General features: G+C 37.6%; 1 protein-coding gene across 14 annotated transcripts in view; it reads right to left on the bottom strand.

Annotated features, from left to right (window-relative positions):
- dmd (dystrophin) overlaps window positions 1-18,585 on the bottom strand; it is a 726,399-nt gene that overhangs the window by 587,275 nt on the left and 120,539 nt on the right. The window lies entirely within an intron of this gene.

The raw sequence follows: 18,585 nt of genomic DNA, 5'->3' as shown, positions 1-18,585 counted from the left end.
TGACAGACTGAGAGATATTGCTTGCAAAGGTGTAGTCACAATCTTGTCTTTGTATATTCTATGCACAAGAGATTATATACATACATAATATTAGGTTATTTTGAGAACTTAATCCAGTCACATTTGTTTGGAACATAAATAGAAAATGGGAAAATTGCCACACCTTTGTCAGTACCCAACTGAAAGCATGCCCCGTATTATATTCAGGAAAAGATCATGGGTTATACACTAGATTGTCATTTCAGATATCATTTTCCAAAATAGGCAGCCTTTTGAAGAAAACATCCAGTGGCAATAATATTGCATATTAAGGCATCCTGGGGGATGGGGAAGGATTAATGTCACTAAGAATACCTTCAAGGATTTCCTGTGGGTGGAAAATGTTAGATGTTATTTTAAACATACGCTACATTTACTTTTCATGTTGGTGCCATTCCCCTGAGTAACAGAAACGATAATGAAACATCTCCTTTAATTAAACTACAGCCTGGCAGGTCACAAAGCATTAGGATACAATTCCTAATAAGGCTTCTGTGTTAATACTCCCAGCCAATCCAATGACAGGAAGATGACACCAGTTTCCCAGTCCCATGTGTGTATATCACCAGGAAAATACAAGGATTTAAAGGCCAATCGAAGAAAAAAAAATAGGAAAAACCTATCAAAATAAATAAAAAATGTATTAAAAAAATAAAGTTGGAATTCATGTAAAAAAATGAATTAATGGCACAGAAAGGTTGAAATTCTTCATACAGCATATACTTCTAATCTTGTAAGCTTGTCTACTTTTCCTGTACTGTATCTTCTCTACTCACAGCTGTGAGCTGCAGTCATGAGGGTCTGACCCATTTCGAATGTGTAACCCTCACAGGTGAAATGCAGGTCTGCAATCAAGTCTCAGCCGATCAAGAAGAAAGGGTCCCAGACCCACCCATTATAACACAGTTGCCATAGCCCAGTGTAGTTCTGTTGAAGGGGTGGAAGAGGACAAAATCAGAAGTGACATTCTCAGGGATTCAAGAGACGGGGTGGGGAGTAATTTCATTTATGTACCACATCAATGAAACACTATTAAATGGAAAACACTTTCTCTGAGTTAAGTTGTGCCTGCCTTTTGAAGTGTCCCTATTTTCTGTGATCGTTTTAGAAAGAGCCTGTTTCGATGCTCAACACATCTCACCTTGTATTCCATTACCTCAGAGTTAAAACACAGGTTTGAAACCTTTGAAAAGAAAACCCTCCACAATTCCCAAAGGACACTTGTGGAAAGATGTATGATAGGAAAATGTCTGCTTCCAGGCAGTATGGATCAATGGCACTCCTTTACCCAGCAGTAGGGAGCAAGCGGAGCAAAGGTTCGGTACACTTTCAGAGTGAAAAAATAAACCACATTCTCTAACCTATAGAAATAAACACACATATATGTACACACATACAGAGTATCTATTGGGATAGATTCATGTCTTAAACTATATACTGTACATCAGGAAGGAATTTCAGGGTTTATTAATGGACATTAATTTATTTAATTTTCTTGGCAGACACACTGCAGATAAGAATATGAATAACCCAAAATGTGAATGTAGTTTGGAAATCATTATAAGTACAGTAGCTTGTTGTATTGCACAGTTAACATGTCAGTTTAAATTACAAGTCCAGTTCAAGACATTTGCCAAACCTATATTATCAAATCTCTGTTTCACGAGACTCTTCATTATCAGCTGCTAACCTAAAGGAACCTTACATCAAGACACAATCACACCCCTGGCATGGCATCCCGTCTTTTATTTCATAGCAAATAGGGTATGACTGAGAGCCAAGTTAATATACTGTACTGTATGAACAGTACAAAGAAATCAGATCTGAAGACATAATTATTTGTTGTTGTGCTTTGTCTTTGTCTGAGGGAAAGAAAACACAAGTGTATGAAAAGGACTACAACACTGATACAGTACCATGAAAATGTTTATCCACACAGAAATATTTTTTTCTGTGCAGCCATGATTTACTGTATAACCCACAGCCAAGGTGGTAAACCAAAACTTAAAATTCATCCTCTACGAATACACCCTTCTTGCAATGTGTTGCATATACCTCAGAAAGACGTAAAAAACGTCCATGTCCTTCAAAAGTATTATTAAAAGACAGCCTTATTATAATGGAAACATCATGATCAATTTGTCTCTATCTACAGCAAGAAGCTTTGTTACTTTAATAATTAATTTAAGAATAATTTAATAATTATGGGTTATGAAGAGCAAGCAGAAGTTGAGTTACAGAATTTATGAATATTAAATAGCTCTGATTGTTTCACGTGGAAGCAGAACTCTTTAAAGAGACTTCTACTACTACCTTGACCAGTCAGGGCTATTCACATCCAGTATCACATAATGCACACCTGTCTATCATTCCATTTTAAAAGTGTTCTGGCCTGAGGGAATATCATAAATATAATGAAGACATGAGATGAGGCACAGACAATTTACAGACTTTCACATCTATAAGTATGTGTTTCCCCTTGTCCAAACAAATAAACACCACAAGCACCTAGCAAGCTCATTACAAAAGAGCAGGATTCGGTGGATCCATAACTTAAACACAAAACCCACATGCCGTGTCACCAGTTATATCAGCTTGGTGCAAAGAGGAAAACTGACACGGAGAATGAAAACACTCCAGTGTGGGGGCCTGTCAGCGCCTTCGTCGTCTCTCAGCCAAATTCCAGGGAGCAGACCGTCCGTCATCCCAGGGTCTCAAGCCAGCTGTCACTCACACCAAATGAGAATCGCAAAAGGGAAGAGGGTGAAATCCAATTTCTGTTATTGTGAAAGCCGGAGCAAAGGCGCCTGCACAATGCTTCTCTGTTATTATCAGATGTCTCTCCTTCTGTGAGTTTACACGCACCTGCACACAGGAAGCCAATTCAACACAGCACACTGTTCTGGGATTTTTACGCTGCGCCAGACAGCCTCTCTGCATGCGCAATTAAAGGTCTAGGGCACTAAAAGTAAGAAACCAATCCAGCTCAGAATCTAGCACTGACTCGCTGTTTTCCAAGTTATGAACTATACTGTAAACTAGTGACTGTAAAAACTCTATGGAAGTGGAATTGATTGCAAATTATAGAATGAATACTGTGGCGCTCAACAGGGACCCAGCCAGTTGAGCCAAAGGGAGATCTCCCCTCGGCTGCGGTCCCTGCTATTTCACAGGGAGGGGCGGTGACATCACCGCCCTGGCAACCGGCTCGCACAGCCTGCAATGTCAGCCTTATGCGTTACAATACTAAGGAATGTTTAAACATTGCAATCAAAGAATAACTACAGTATGCTTTTGTTTTCTTCTGCAACAAGAATGGAAAAGCTGTATGCAGAAAAGTTCTACCTTCACCTGGATTGTGTGTGAAATGTTGCATTATGATCTCCTTCGTTTGTGTTCACAGCCTCACAGCCCTCTGCTTCAGGAATTTCTTTACAAAAGCACTTTAAACCAAGGCCAAATGTTTCCATTTTCTTTTTCTTTCTGAGAATTTTGAATTTCAACACGGCGATACCCTCTTTTATTGTGACAGGAGCTTGTATAGTTAATGAAGAATATTGCCTTTTGGGGGTCCTTTGTGCTGAATTACATGTTGAGGTCATTTATATTTATTTCTGCTCTCGTAAGCTTTAGCTTTTAATTAGATTTCTGGAAGTAATTAATGGAAGAATGAAAAATGTTATCCCATTATAACCCACCACTATAACACACATTCCCAATAATGAAAAAAAATATAATTCCAATTAATTTAACGCTGAGCAAGGCCTAAGAGGCAAATATTATGTCTGGCAATGCATAACACTTGGTAGCATGACCTTTTTATGAATATTATATAAAAATCAATTTGAAATTAAAATAATAGTTATGGAATTACTCCTCTTTGTTTTACGTTCCAAACAGAATATTATACTTTCAACACTTATTGTTAATTTATGGTTTTGGAAAGCTGCGTATTTACCTGGCATCAGAACTGTTTTAAAAACACTCTACAGCGACAGTGCTGTCTGGATCATTTTATAGGACAAATTGTGTTTATGTACAAATGGCTAACCTACAAACAATTTGTATCAAACCATCAAAAAAGCAATGAATTGGAAAGTGCTTTCCTATTCCATTTGTTTTGCTGTACAAAAGCAGAGTGACAGCACTTAGCGCACACTACTTCTTTCGCTACGCATTTTCTGCAGGGGGGACATATTATTCAGTTAAGCTTTATCAACCTGAATTAAAAAGACTGTGTCCTGTAGTCGTGTTAAGTAATAAAAACCACCTGACTTGTCCCTCCCTTAATGCTCTTGTTAAAATAATATAACATGGCCCTAGGCCAGAGGAAAATCAATAGAAAGCCACTTAACCCACAATCCTGGTTCACTCCAATGAGACAGTCGGAATATGAGGAAGACTGAGGACTCTAGCTAATCACTTCTTAATGCTGATTAAGATCCCATGCAAAGCAGGTCACAATAAAAGATGCAACTGTGAAATAAGCATTACTCTGGAATTTTACAGAGAGCACCATTCTACATCACAATCAAATGGATTACTCACAGATCAACTTTTCTAGCCTAGAAACGTTTCTAGATTTTTTTAAACAGCGTTGTTTTTTTTTTGTTTTTTTTTTCATTTTCATGGATGCCCAATCATTTCTGTACAGCATGGCCAGATATTCCCCCACAGCCTGCCCTTCCCTGTGAGCCTTTCATCTTCTGACACACTGCGAATTCCACAAGGTTTTCCAGGACAGTCAGCCTAGATCAGTGGAACAGCTCTGCTTTCACTGACATCACTGTAAGCCTTCAAGTAGCCAAGAATACTGCAAGACATTTGCTACAAAAGTCAAGAGGGCTACTGTCATGACCCAGGATCGAGCCTGCAAGTTCTGGATTAGACAGCCCAATCGAAACTCAGACAGAGCTGGCTGAGGTATTCAAGAGCCCCATTAATGAACTTCAGTATTCAAATAACAATGACACAATATTTGGGTTTTCTTAGAATTACATACAAAAGACAATAATATATTGCTTAAAACAAAGTAATAAAAACACGTTCTGTGATTTTGCCATAGAAAGCAACCATCCTCACTGTTCTAGTCTAGTTTTGAGCTAAAAGTAATAAAAATCACAAAAACTGCTGTCATTCTCACATGATTCCAGTGGTGTATCACACCCCTATTAACCGATACATTAAAGGGAAAACAGAATAGTCACCCAAGTTACAAAAGTAAATTATAGCTGTGTTTATGCGGTGCAGCAAATAACCCACTCAGAAAGTGCATGCTGAAATGTTGTACATCACATAATGACTAAATCCTTTCCAGAAACTATGAAGGTCATCAAATACATAAATTGACTGAAAATGTTGTCTGAAACGTAATCAAACTATTTGATTAAGTCCTTTATACCCTAGTTACCATAGATTGTATTCAATACACATGGTATACAGATAAAAACCATTATTACCACAATTTAATAACCACTATCCCCTCTAATCTCTTGAATTTCTTTAAATTAATACTAGATACCTCTTCTATACAACATGGTGTTATTTCAGAGTAGAACTCCTTGCTTAAATCTTAAATCTACAGATTTAAGATTTCTGTAGATTTAAATCTACAGACTTTAATCTACAGAAATAAACACATTGGTAGTGTAATTTCAAGGACTGTATTTTTAATGTTTCTGCATAGGATGAAGTTTGTTAATGTTCACTTAAACTGGATGTTAACTTTTAGTTTCTAGATTATTAAAGATCATGGGTGTTGTCTATTAAATTTTAAATACATAATAATTACATCATCTTTGTAATAACCTTCCATTCTCCCAAATGTGATAAATATTGTGATAGTCTCAGCAGAAGGAGAATTGGCACAGGACAGGATGTCTCAGCGTGCTGTGAAAAACCAACAACAGTTTTAGTAACTACATTAGAAGTGTGAGGCTAAATCAGAAAGGAACATACAAAAGTTTCTACAGTATATTTATACAATAATGACGAGCCAAAATGAAGGAATAATGACATAATTCAGAACGTGAATTACTGTACTTAACACATTAAAAACCAGTTTAAGACTCATGTAATGCACACACTACATTCAATATAATATTTAGAATCTTTACAGGCTTTCTTCAGTACATTCAGTACATACTCCCAGCACTTTAGAAATGTGACTTCTGCAAGAATAAAATCAAAATTATTCACTAAAATGCAAAAATGGGCTGAGGAAATTTGGTACCCTCATTTTCTTTTCTATTACAAAATCTAGAATTGTTTTTGTTTTTTACTGGTGTGCTATGGGATTCAACACTGAATACAAATTAAAAAAAGAGATGAAACTGTAGCAATCATAACAGCCAATTTACAATTTTTAAAGAAAATGAACATTTTTAATCATTTGTTTCAATTGTTTTTCTTGTTCTGCTCCTCTGTCAAATCAGTTCCAAAGAGGCTTGAAAATTACAAAACGAAAAACAGATAGGCTTTCAATTTTGTTAAAGCACAAGTGCATTTTAGTAACACTTTATATAAGATCACAAATTCTTCTATTAGGAATTTGTCTTTTCGCATACCCCAGCTTGCTCGCCATGAGACACACAGGCAGGGAGAGAAGCTGGGGGTCAGAGTGCAGGGTCAGCTATTTATACAGCACCTCTGGAGCAGCTGGGGTGAAGGGCTTTGCCTGGGGGCCCAACAGAGTAGGATTCCTCTGCCAGCCACAGGATAGGAACTGGCAACCTTACAGCCACAGGCACAGATCCTTAGCCATAGAGCCACCACACCGCCCTTTAGGTTCTGATTATAAATATCTTGAACAATTTTTCAATATATTACCCATAGTGGGCAGGACTGGGACACTGTGGTTAGCATTGCTGCCTTGCAGAAATGGGATCTGGGGCTCCATTCTGAAGCTGGGGTGCTCAAACGTGTTCATGCACTTTTCCTCCGGGCGCTCCATTTTCCATCCTAATTGCGTATCCACTTGGGTTTCCAACATGGGAGTGTCGAGCAGATGCTAACCTGGTGGGCACAGGGAGCAAGGTGGGCCTACAGGTGAAAGGCATGCCAAACCGTCACAGAGCCCACCCACACGTGTGCAGCTTGGAGATGACAATTAACCAGGATGTTGTTTTTTGGGAGGAAGTCAGAGCATCCACAGAAAACCCACACACGAGCCCCAGCATGACATTAAACGCAGGACAAATGCCAGCTTGCCAAATACGTAGATTTCTGATGCTCTCAAATGAGCAGGATATCTGAACTTTAAGGTTTCCTACTTGGGCAGATGCAATAAGTAAAAGCTGTATATTTGGTCTAGGTTTCGGAAATCCAGTGCACAAAAAGATGTAAATAAACGTGTAGGTGCATACAGAATAGCAGCTAGTACCTCATCTAACACCTTGAATTAAATGACTGTATCCAACTGTATCCAGTCATTCTTCTCTTTTCTTGAAATGTACTGTAGCTCTGACCAACTTGTAAATGATCAAAGTAATGAGAATAAAAAAACAGCAACAATATGAACCCAACAGAATGATTTAAACCTCGAAATACACAAATCCAACATCTCCACAGTTCATAAACTGAAAACAAAATCAAGCTCAAACTTTAATTGGCTTGAGTTCCATTATTTTCACTGTATCACACACAGCTGCCATTCCTGCAAAATAACCATCTCCACTCAACTCCATGGTACTGCTGCAACTGTTGATTATGCAGCAATAACTACAGTACATGAAGCCTTTTTGTTTACAAGGTTTACAATTTGAGGAAAGCAGACTGTGAAGGAATGATAGATTCTAAGAGAAGCAGAATGGAGCAGGAAAAATATGGCAGCAGTACAGAATTCTAACAGTTTAAAGAGGTTCTTCTTGAAGCACAGGACAGATTTATCCCAAGGGCAAGTACCGTATATCAAAGTCAGGTAAGCAATGGCACAGATGGCTAAATAAATCAATTAAGAAGTAAATAAGAAGAAAGAATGCACTTTATCAAGATTTCAACAAACAACAAGACATATTTAAGGAAGGGACAAAGATTTAAAAAGGAAGGGCAAATAAGATGGAAATACATATTTAAAAGCTGAAAGTTGAAATATTTTTTTTTCTCAGTATTATAACACCACCAGATAACAGTAAACGGTAAAGTGTCTCTGATGTTTCAGAATAAAGACAGAACACATTCAGATGATGACAGGGAAAAGATGTATTAAATTAAGGTGTTTATGAAGGAAGGGATGGACCACACGCCTCACTCTGATGAAATTGACAGGAAACTGAGGGTACAGATAAAGCGTAAATGCAAAAATTGGGGTCATGTAATTAGTGGGATACCACATGGATACCACATGGATCTGTAACGCACCATTATTATTTTAATTTTCTACTAATAATGTAGATTCTGGTAAATTAGTACTAGTAAGACCTCATTTAGAATACTGTATGCAGCTTTAGTCCTTAAGATACAAGAAAGATATTACAGATTTGGAAACTGTTCAGAGAAGATGAATATGAAACTTTCCTGGGGTTACAGGACTGTGTGATTATTTCTAGTCTTGAACAGAGAAGACTATAAGCTGACCTGGCTAAAGTATCCGAAAAGCCAACTCGATAACGTCTCTGAATTAATAGTGAAACACAAACTAGAGAATGGGGAAGCACATTTAAAACTGAGAACAGGAAGCACTTTTCTACTGGCCATAGTGTATTCCTAAAGCTGACAAGCTGTCTTCCTTCAAGAAATGTCTGTATGAGATCAATGGATCAATTACCTACTGAAAAAACAAGCTGGATTAGAGAATGGCTTCCTCTTGTTTGTAACTGTTCTTACGTTGTCATACATCATGGTAAAAACAGAACTTGCGTAATAGTAACATGTCTAAATATAGCCTTATGTTTGAACAAGTGTTGCAAGTTTTCACAGAACACTTAAAATGCTGCTGTCTATCTAAATGATGTAGATTGTCTTATTTAGGATACAGTACTGTAGGTATAATTCATTCTTTTTTTGTTGTTACTGATCATAAAGTGTGATTTCATAGCCTGCTCTTCATTTGATTTATCACACAAATGTGACTGACTCCTTAAGAACAAAGTGCTAGCTCCCAATGGGATCAGTAAATAAACAGGATTAGTATTATTTATGTTATTATGTACCAGTCTCACTACAAGAACACACATTAGTTTGTATTGATCTTTCCAATTGCATAGTGTAGAATCTAAAGTTAAACTAAGCCAAAATACATTGAGATACAATTGCCAACAATTACTTGTGCCATTCATTTAATTTGATCCAGTTATTTAATGCTTATTATCTGATGTATCCATCCATCAATTTTAGGACTGCTTGCTTCTTCCCATTCAGGGTCACAGGGAGCCTATGTCAGCAAGCAATTGGCTCAAGTCAGGGTACACCCTGGATGGAACGCCAGTCCATCACAGGGCACACAATCCCACTCACACCAGGGCTAACTTCCCCAGGAGCCGATTAACCTACCAGTATGTTTTTGAAATTTTGGGTAGAAACTGAAACACCTGGAGGAACCCGAAATGAACACGTGGGGAACGTACAGTTCAAACTCCACGCAGAGAGCACCCCACATCAGGAATCAAACCCAGAGACCCGGGGCTGCAAGACAGCAATGCCAACCCCTGCGCCACCCTGCCCCCCATCATATTTCCTAGTCAATTCATATTCTAATCAGGCTTTAATTTCAAATCCGAAAAAAACATCCCAACATCTGGAAAGCAAGTGTGATGACAGCAATAAGGCAGGATCTATTACCATGATCTACCTCCTCCTGGAAACAGGCCAGACCGCCAAGCCAGCTACCATACCTACCCCTGTGAGCATGCCAAATGTTCACATGAACAATAAATGCCCTGCTCTTTACTTGCTTCATTTTATATCTCATCATTATTATTTCAATAACATTTCACAGTATGTGCCTGTTTTGTTTTAGACTGCTAAATGTTAAATGCAATGCATAGCTCACCGTAAATCTAAACTTGTAAACAGTAAAGCTGCTTGGAAATCCTGTGTAAGTGTATTTTTTAATCTAACAAAGTTTCTAGAACCATCCTTCACAATATTGCATTAAAAATGCTTTATATTATTTTTATTATTGTTATAAGCCAGGCTTTGAGAATTTGCACTCTCATATCTGACACTCTTTATTGTTGGAGATATGTTTTACCACACAAAACAGTTTTACAATTTAATACTTCCAAATAGCATTACAAAACACCTCACACATCTGATTTTTGTCTGTCCAAAATAAAATTGAAAAGAAAAAAAATCAATGGCAAATCGTATTGCATAAATAAGTTTTTTTTTTAACTAAAAACTGCCACTTTCTATTATAAACCCCTAAATGAACTAATGCAACAATAACATGTTGGTATTGAAAAATATCCCTATACATATACAGTACAGCATATTAAAGTAAACCCTGAACTAATGTACTACAATTTAGCTCAGATTAACAGTATCACAATAACTTATGACTCAAAATTAAAGAGATTTCCAATGGTTTCCTATGTAGTTGCAAATACAAGCTCCTGTGTTTTAAAATCAGGAGTTTTGGTTATACATTATGGCATTGCAAGAGGCATTAACAAGGTTGGGCTTCAGCCTGTACACAGCATTAAGGAATAAAAGAATAGCTGGAGCTAATTATGACGCATTGTGGCATTTGCAACCATCTCTCAGAGACAGTCAATGAAGGGAAATGTTTCCTATGGAGAAAGTGCCTTGTGTTACAATGTCTTTTTCCTCCTTCTCTGCAAGGGGCTTGTAATATTCATTGTTAGAAGTTAGCAGCTCTCACATCCATCCCATAGGGCTGGCATAAGGTTTCAATGCAACGCCCCCTCCAAAGATTGTCAGAAACACTATCCTACTGAGTGCCACACATTTGGGGATTTCTTTTCAAACTGATGCTGTAACTGCAAAAGTTTCCTTTACCTTGCTCACCTTATTTGGAGTTTTCAAATGTCATCACATACAGTATTCTTTTGCCAACAAATATTCCACAGCCCTGCAGATAATTGTTATAGTACTTTACCATGTGCTACAAATATTTCACCCTTTATCTCCTGCAGCTCTCTCGGCATTATCAACATCACAATGTTCTGCAGTGCTGAGATACTTTATCCATCAAACTAGATAGTTTATAGCAGCACACTTAAAAAATGCTAAAAAATGACACGAAACAGACAATATCACAGCAATGACAGGAAATCTTGCCACTCGCTATCTCCACCATTACATGGTCTCTCAAGGGAAAAGCTCAACTCACTCTTACCATCAGTACCTTCAAATGAAGAGAATTCCCAAATATATCAAATACTGAACAGTAAAACAAAACATCACAAGCTACTTGTTAGAACACAAAAGATTTTATGAATGATATGAGGGCAGTCAGCCTATCTAACCATTTCGATAGTTAGGAGCAAATTGATCCAAGAATATGAATACTGAACCTGTTTCTTGAAAGACGCCAGAGTGTTAATTTCAGCAGCATGGCTGGGGAGCTTGTTCTATACTCCCATAACCCTTTACATGAAATGCAATTCTGTGTGCTGTACAGTAGTTTCCACTTGCCCCTCCTGGTTGCTGTTTTACTGTTGATTCTGAAGAACGTCACTTGGTTAACTTTGTCAGTACTTTACTCAAATCCCTCATGGTCGTCTCTCTTCAAGACTACAAATTTTCAATTTTTTCACTGTGTACGGCGCATACTAGTGTATTTTTTTAATGGAGAATTAACAGTCCTTGAACCCAAAACAACCTCTTTGCATTCTGCCCCAAAATATTGTGAAATAATTGTGCTGCAAAGCTTAACTGAGCTCTATCAGTTTTGTTTTGTACTACATTTAATTACGAAGCTCTCATCAAGATGAAGATTAAAATATGTAAATCATTCATTCAGGCTCATTTACAATGTTCAATGCTACTCATTTTCCTCACAAGTCTCCCGTGAGTTTGACAGGAGAAGGGCTGGAAAGGCTGGACACAAACATGAACTGCTGTACATAGCTTTCATTTCAATGGCAAACCATTTCACCTCTCCGACATTCCAGTTCATTAACAAAAACAAACAAGATATTAATCATTCTGTGCTCTGAAATATCCTGTAGTGATATGCCATGTAATAATTTTGTTGATGAGATGATAGGGAAAAAACTTGCACCCTTCTCTTTTAATGTGTGTCTCTTCGGCAAGAAAAGAAAACTAGTTTTTTTTTAAGCTGATGAACTATCAAGACCTGTAACATAATGACCTTTTGAAATGAAGCAAAAATGACAGGGAGCTGTCAATCCCAAAAGAGCTGGCTTCTGAAACAAAATATTATGCAAGATTAAGACGTTAAAAGATGACAGGAATTATGATCCATTAACTCATGACAACGGAAAAAAAGATGTTTGTTGGATTTTCTCTCAGCTTTATGAAAAAACTTATTATATTATTATTATATATGTTTTTGAAAACCCTCCAAACCCCAATGCATTGTCTAAACCCATTGTCAAATCAGGGCATACACTACATACAGCCTTCCTACAAATCTCCCAATCATAAATAGATTTACGCTGAAACCACAGGGGTACATAGGACTTCTTAACAAGGCTTGGACATTCCCTCATGCCTCTAGTCTTATGCATCCCGCAGTTTATAATTACATTCTGTGTATGACTTCCACTTCGTTATCGTCCCCTTTTACAGAATGTTCTTACTTACTAAAAAAGCCTCAGGCTGCCATCAAGCATTGGCATTTCTGTAAAACCACAGCATTACTGCAGAATTTAATATACACAGACAATGTGCTCATAATTGTTTTGCTGCTAGCAGAGATGCATGGCTTTTTCTATCCTTGCTTCATTTTTAGGAAGAACCACCATTGTGAATTCATCTGGCTATTTTTAAAGAAAAAGGAGGACAGTATAGCAACTAGGTAAACGTGTACATCCTGTATATTTTCAGATTAAACTAAGCTCTCTCTTTTTGTTTAAATTGCAAGTCATTTAGATTCCATCTACGGCGATTGCAAATTGTTAATCAGCACCTTTGCAACCACTGCACCAGGCGAATAAAGACTGCCCGCTTTCTTCCAGTACACCTAGTGTCAAGTCACTGACACTGTGTGAGCACCAGTGTGCCTAACAGGTAAACACTGACTGCAGGACTAATGTCTCTCTCATTGGTCACACTGAAAGCTTGCACGTGCCTGGTAAGTCCCTAGGGTCACTCTTTTGCACAGTAAGCAGATGAGACCCCAGCTGACTCAAGCCCACCTGTAGTTAATGACCATGGCCCCAGCCTGAACTCAACATTTTTCAATTACAGTGCTCAGCCAAGGGACAAATGTCACTTTAAGCTCAACTAAATAAAGGACGTGATTTGCAATCTGTAAAAAAAACATCAACTTGTAAACATTTGTAAACATTTTCTACCAGTATATATTTAGAAGAGAGGAAATTTTGTTAGGACATTAGTTTTTCCTCACTGAGAACATAAAAATAATGTGAAAAATGAAAATGGGGGGTGGGGGGAGTTGAAATATTCATCTTTCATTCTTTCATTAACATGTTTCATGATTCAAATTGCCCACTTCTTAAATATCTTTGAAAGTCATCCATGAAAGTAATTTGACTCCTAATTACAGATACTACAACACTGCAACATTATCGTATGCTGCAGACAGTTTTAAATATCAGTTCACTCACAGTATGTTGGTGCCCCATATCCTTCAATAAGTAATAGATGTTTAAAAATGTTGTAAAAAGAAGTGAAAACTCTCAAAAATAGTTTGGAACATGTATAGTACTGTACAGCATACTGTACATATTGATGAACAGTCAATATATACAGTACTACTGAAGTGTGATTCATTCAAATCCTTTAATTCCTATGATATTCCTACAATTTAAGATTAGCTAACAGAACAAAGCTTATTTCAGTCATCCAGTGCTGAGGACAAAAACAGCATTTCTATCATTATCATAACCAGGCCAAGGAAATGTTCTATTGGGATTTTCTCAATAGGATCATTTAAAAATAAAACAATTGACAGAAAACAGATGTGCAGTAGATCTACAGTACATCCCACACAAGGACAGTAAGCATACAATGTCTACAAGGCTTTGCAGTCAAAGAATGAATCCAAACGTTTTGCAGTCAAAGAATAAATCCATAATTCCAGAGCTCCCATTACATAAAACAACTTTAAATGACTTTATTTGTCTAATGATAATGATCATCCCTGAATACAAATGAATGTTTATGAGATCAATGCTAAAAAGTTCACAATCTTCGTTAAAAACCTTCACCCACCTATGGAGTTTTCCTGCCAACTGCTATTATTTCAAGCTTTACAAGAAAAGGCTATAATTACCGAAAATATAGATTATATATAAGTATCCAAAAGAAATTGTACCAAATGCCATTTTTATTTCAAGGAAACCACATGTTTCTTTTCTATATTTGTTTTCCTATACACACACAGGAAAACTAATACAAACACTTTAAGTCTGTAGCAGCTGGGAGACAGGAGACAGACAGGTTGATAGAGTGTATGTATAGGTCTCGACAATACCTTTGACAATAAAAATTACTGCAGTTCACAGGACATGAAAATGTATTTGATTCACTTGCAAATTTGAATTCTTTTTTCTGCTACATTATCTGTTTAAGATCTGACTGACGTATTCAATTTTCTTTATAACCCTTGGTATATGGTCTCCCTCACATAAGCTGCCAGGTGATGGCAGTGCAATTTATGTAGAATAACCAATAATAAATCCACACTTTAATTGGAAATGCATCAGCATCTCTGCCAGTTGGTTTTAAATGGGATGCCCAAGGATTTCAATATTATAATGTAATTGCAGTGCTAGCTCTGTATTACTTCCAGCACATCATGTACTGTAGCTTAAATTCTTTGTTTTCTAGCTTCAAACAAACAAATAAAAAAATACTGTGCTGTACCAAGATATTAATTTAATTCCAGGCAAGGTTAAAGTCATTTGCTTGCTAAGAATCCTTGTCACAAAGGACGGGGAACATACTGACATGAATAAAAAGGATGTTAAGCAGTCTAAATCTGAGACAGAGGTACAGCAATTACTGTACTGAAGTAGTAAAAAAATGCCAACAACATTACATTACTTGGCTAAATTCTATACGTTATACAAAGAAAAACTTTTCATCCAATTGTTTACCTTCAAAGACGAGTTTCACTCTTGAAGTTTACGACTACAGCTCTTGTTGGTGCATAGCAAAACATTTGTTGCACTTGATAAAACAAACCAAAACATGCATATTTCTACCTTTATTCACTTATCTCTGCATGGACTGTATATACTTTTTTAAGGTTTCCACTGGATGATTCTCTTCAACCATACAAGAAAAGACTGGATGGGACTCTCAGCTTGATAGACCTCGAGTGATCAAACGATCACTATGGATCAAATGGCCACCTCTCATTTATAGTCTTTTTATAAATTGGAAAAATAATTCTAATTTCCATATATTAATTTATTCAAAAAAGTTAGGTACTGTACACTGCCTGGGCTTGAACCCAGTGGAGTACAGAAGAGGCGTGGGTCTGCATCAATTGTGGCCCTGTTTGACATTAGTTTGCATCACTGAAAACAGACTGCAGATCAGTCAGCACCATTCAACACATTTTTAACCCAAAGGTCAAGAAGTGAATCAAATACTCATCGACGTGTACTCTGGCCCTCAAAGAGGATTACTGGTTTTTGAAACAAGATTGCTTTTGTTGTGTGTATTTGTGTTTTGTGCATCTGTGGCTGCATATCCTCAGTGTCCTCTGAGAATGTTTATGTCTTGGAGTCGGATACAAAACGTTACCCTCACAACTGCTGGGAACCATACATTTTTAGCATCTGGCAGATCATGAAGTTATTACAATGCAATTAGTCCAACTGAGAACCAGGTGGTTGAGTATCATTAAAGATGGAGTACTGGATACGCTGACAGACTATATCCAATTAGGGCAGTTATCTTTTGGAGTTTCAACACCAGGGCTGAATGCTGCTAGCTAAATATGCTACATTCCCCCGGTTATCCCAGAATTTACTCTGTAGTGTATATAGCTGAGAGTCCACTCATTTTTCTGAGTGAAGCCAGGATTTAGAGCTTTGGGATAATTAATGGTAATTGCTAAGACTCTCGTTTCCAGCTTAAGACTGAAGTGCATCTTTAATTAAAAAAAATCAGCCAGTTCTAATACTCTCATGGCATGTACAGAGGTCCTCTTCACAAATGAATGAGAGGGAAGGTAGGATTGCTAAAAGAGGAGAGTAGCAACTAAATAACATTACGAGGCACACTTTATACTTGATTTCCTAGGAAATTATCCATTTGTATATGTACAGCACCTGAAGCAACAATTACCATATGCAAAAGCTGTTTTTGAGATAAATGTATTTTACATTAGAATTTGCAGGGAAAATTATAAAGTTTGACATATAGCACAAACTGGAAACTTTGATGTACAGCTAATTCATAGGGTGCTGGGTTACCACACGCAGCAGGTATGGCCTGTTTGTGCTGTGGTACTGTATATCAGCATCTGAAATTCTGCAGGAGGGAGGAAAGCCTGCAGTATCATTTTTCCTCTAAACATAAAGGAGGAAGATAATGCTGTCTCAGCTGTCATTCCAGGATATTCCATAGCTGCTCGATTGGGTTCAGATGTGGTGACTGAAAATGCCATGACACAAGAATAACATCCTCTAGATGGCTGGCACTGCCATCCTAGAAGAAACCCCTTCCGGCACAAAAGAAAAGATGCCACATGGGGTGAAGATGATCAATGGGTATCATTAAGTAGCGATGAGCATCGATCTTGCCCTCTAAGGGAATGAGATCACCCAAATCATGCCAGGAAGATGTGCCACCACAGCATTACAGAACCAGCAGAACCCTTCACTGTTGTAATCAAGCACTCAGGGCTGCAGAGTTCTGTAGTGCCCTCATCCCTTTGTCAAGGACCTGGTGAAGGATGATTCATCTGACCACATCACATTTCTAAACTGCTCATTAGTCCACTGCCTGAGCTCTTTGCACTGATACACTCAGAAACCTACACTGTCAGGTGTGGAGAGTGGTATACTGTATGCGCTACAGCCAGACCATGGTATCCCACTGTTAACCACAGACAGAGTTACCAGGCCTGTCCAGCATTTTTAGACATGACCCTAAATATGCTGGGATGTTATTTGCTTCATCAATGGATGACTTACACCTATTGTATGTGTCAACTACCTGTATACCGATACCTTACTTGGTAATGCCATCTAGTATTCAAAAGCTAGTATTCTGACCTGCATTACAGATAACAACTTCTGTTTTTGTTGAATCAATAGCCAAACACAGAAGCACATCTCTTTTTCTTTCAGAACTGCATTTTTACATTTGTCGTTGGTATCATCAACAAACAAGAAACAAGTTTTTGTTTGTATTTATTTAAGGGCAGCCAAGGATGCCAACTTGATATAATGAAACTGGAATGTGGAATATTTGAGTGCTATACCAATTGGCAAATGGGAATTAAAGGCATTTTTAAAAATGTAGAAACGTCCATTATTTTTTATTTGCAACACTCACCCAAGATGGTGCACCTAATTGAGTCTTTACACCTCAGCTCTAACAGCAACCCACAAAGGGACAATGTGGAAGTGCTGACAGGCTGCTACAATCAAACTTTCATCTTTTTACACATCTCAAACTTTACAGTACATACTAGAAGTTCAGTGCCGACAGAAGGACTCACCAATTTCCCTGTCAGCCTGAGGTTTAACAACAGAAATCCCTGCTTTGATGAGGGCCAAGAATTGATCAGTATTGGACAACTGATCACGACTTTAGAGCCAGTGGCCCTGAACCAGCTTTAACCCACCACTCAGTGAATCCCGGCCAGAGCTGGCTGGTGAGTTAGGCCCAGGGTCATGATCACAGAGCTCAACCCTATGTCTGAATCAAACCGCTCAGTCTGAGCTCGGAGCAAGAGCCTCTTTCATTGAGAGCCTCTCAGGAGCTCCCATACGAATCTGATGCATAATGAAAGCAATCTTTGGTGTTTTTAAATGTATATTTTTTACACCACTACTTTTTTGAGTCGTTAATGCTATTGTTTTGGTTAAAGTGCCACTGTTGGTTTGAGATTTCCAAACATGGACATACACAACAAATAACACTGTCCTTGAGAATACAGCGTGGGAAAAAATGCCAATCCCTACCCGCCAAAACAAGCAAGTTTAAATTTAGCCAAAATAATGTTTATTGAATTTGGCATTCCAAAACCTCATGCTTCTTCTACTGTATGTGCCTAAAAGGTCAAACATTTTGTTATAATCAGATATTAACATATAATTTGACATTATCAGATATGGCAATATTATAAATGATGATGTTTCCATCCCATATGTTTGTTTATTAATTCACCTAATTCACCTAATCCTGTGTTATCTTTTAAGCAGCTAACCAGGAGTTAAAAGCACTTTCTATGGGTAGAGTCTTGCACTA

This window comes from Lepisosteus oculatus, chromosome 15, assembly GCF_040954835.1.
Source record: "Lepisosteus oculatus isolate fLepOcu1 chromosome 15, fLepOcu1.hap2, whole genome shotgun sequence".
Classification (NCBI taxonomy): Eukaryota; Metazoa; Chordata; class Actinopteri; order Semionotiformes; family Lepisosteidae; genus Lepisosteus; species Lepisosteus oculatus.
The sequence above is the reverse complement of the archived record's forward strand: the minus strand, read 5'-3'. Positions and strand labels throughout refer to the sequence as shown.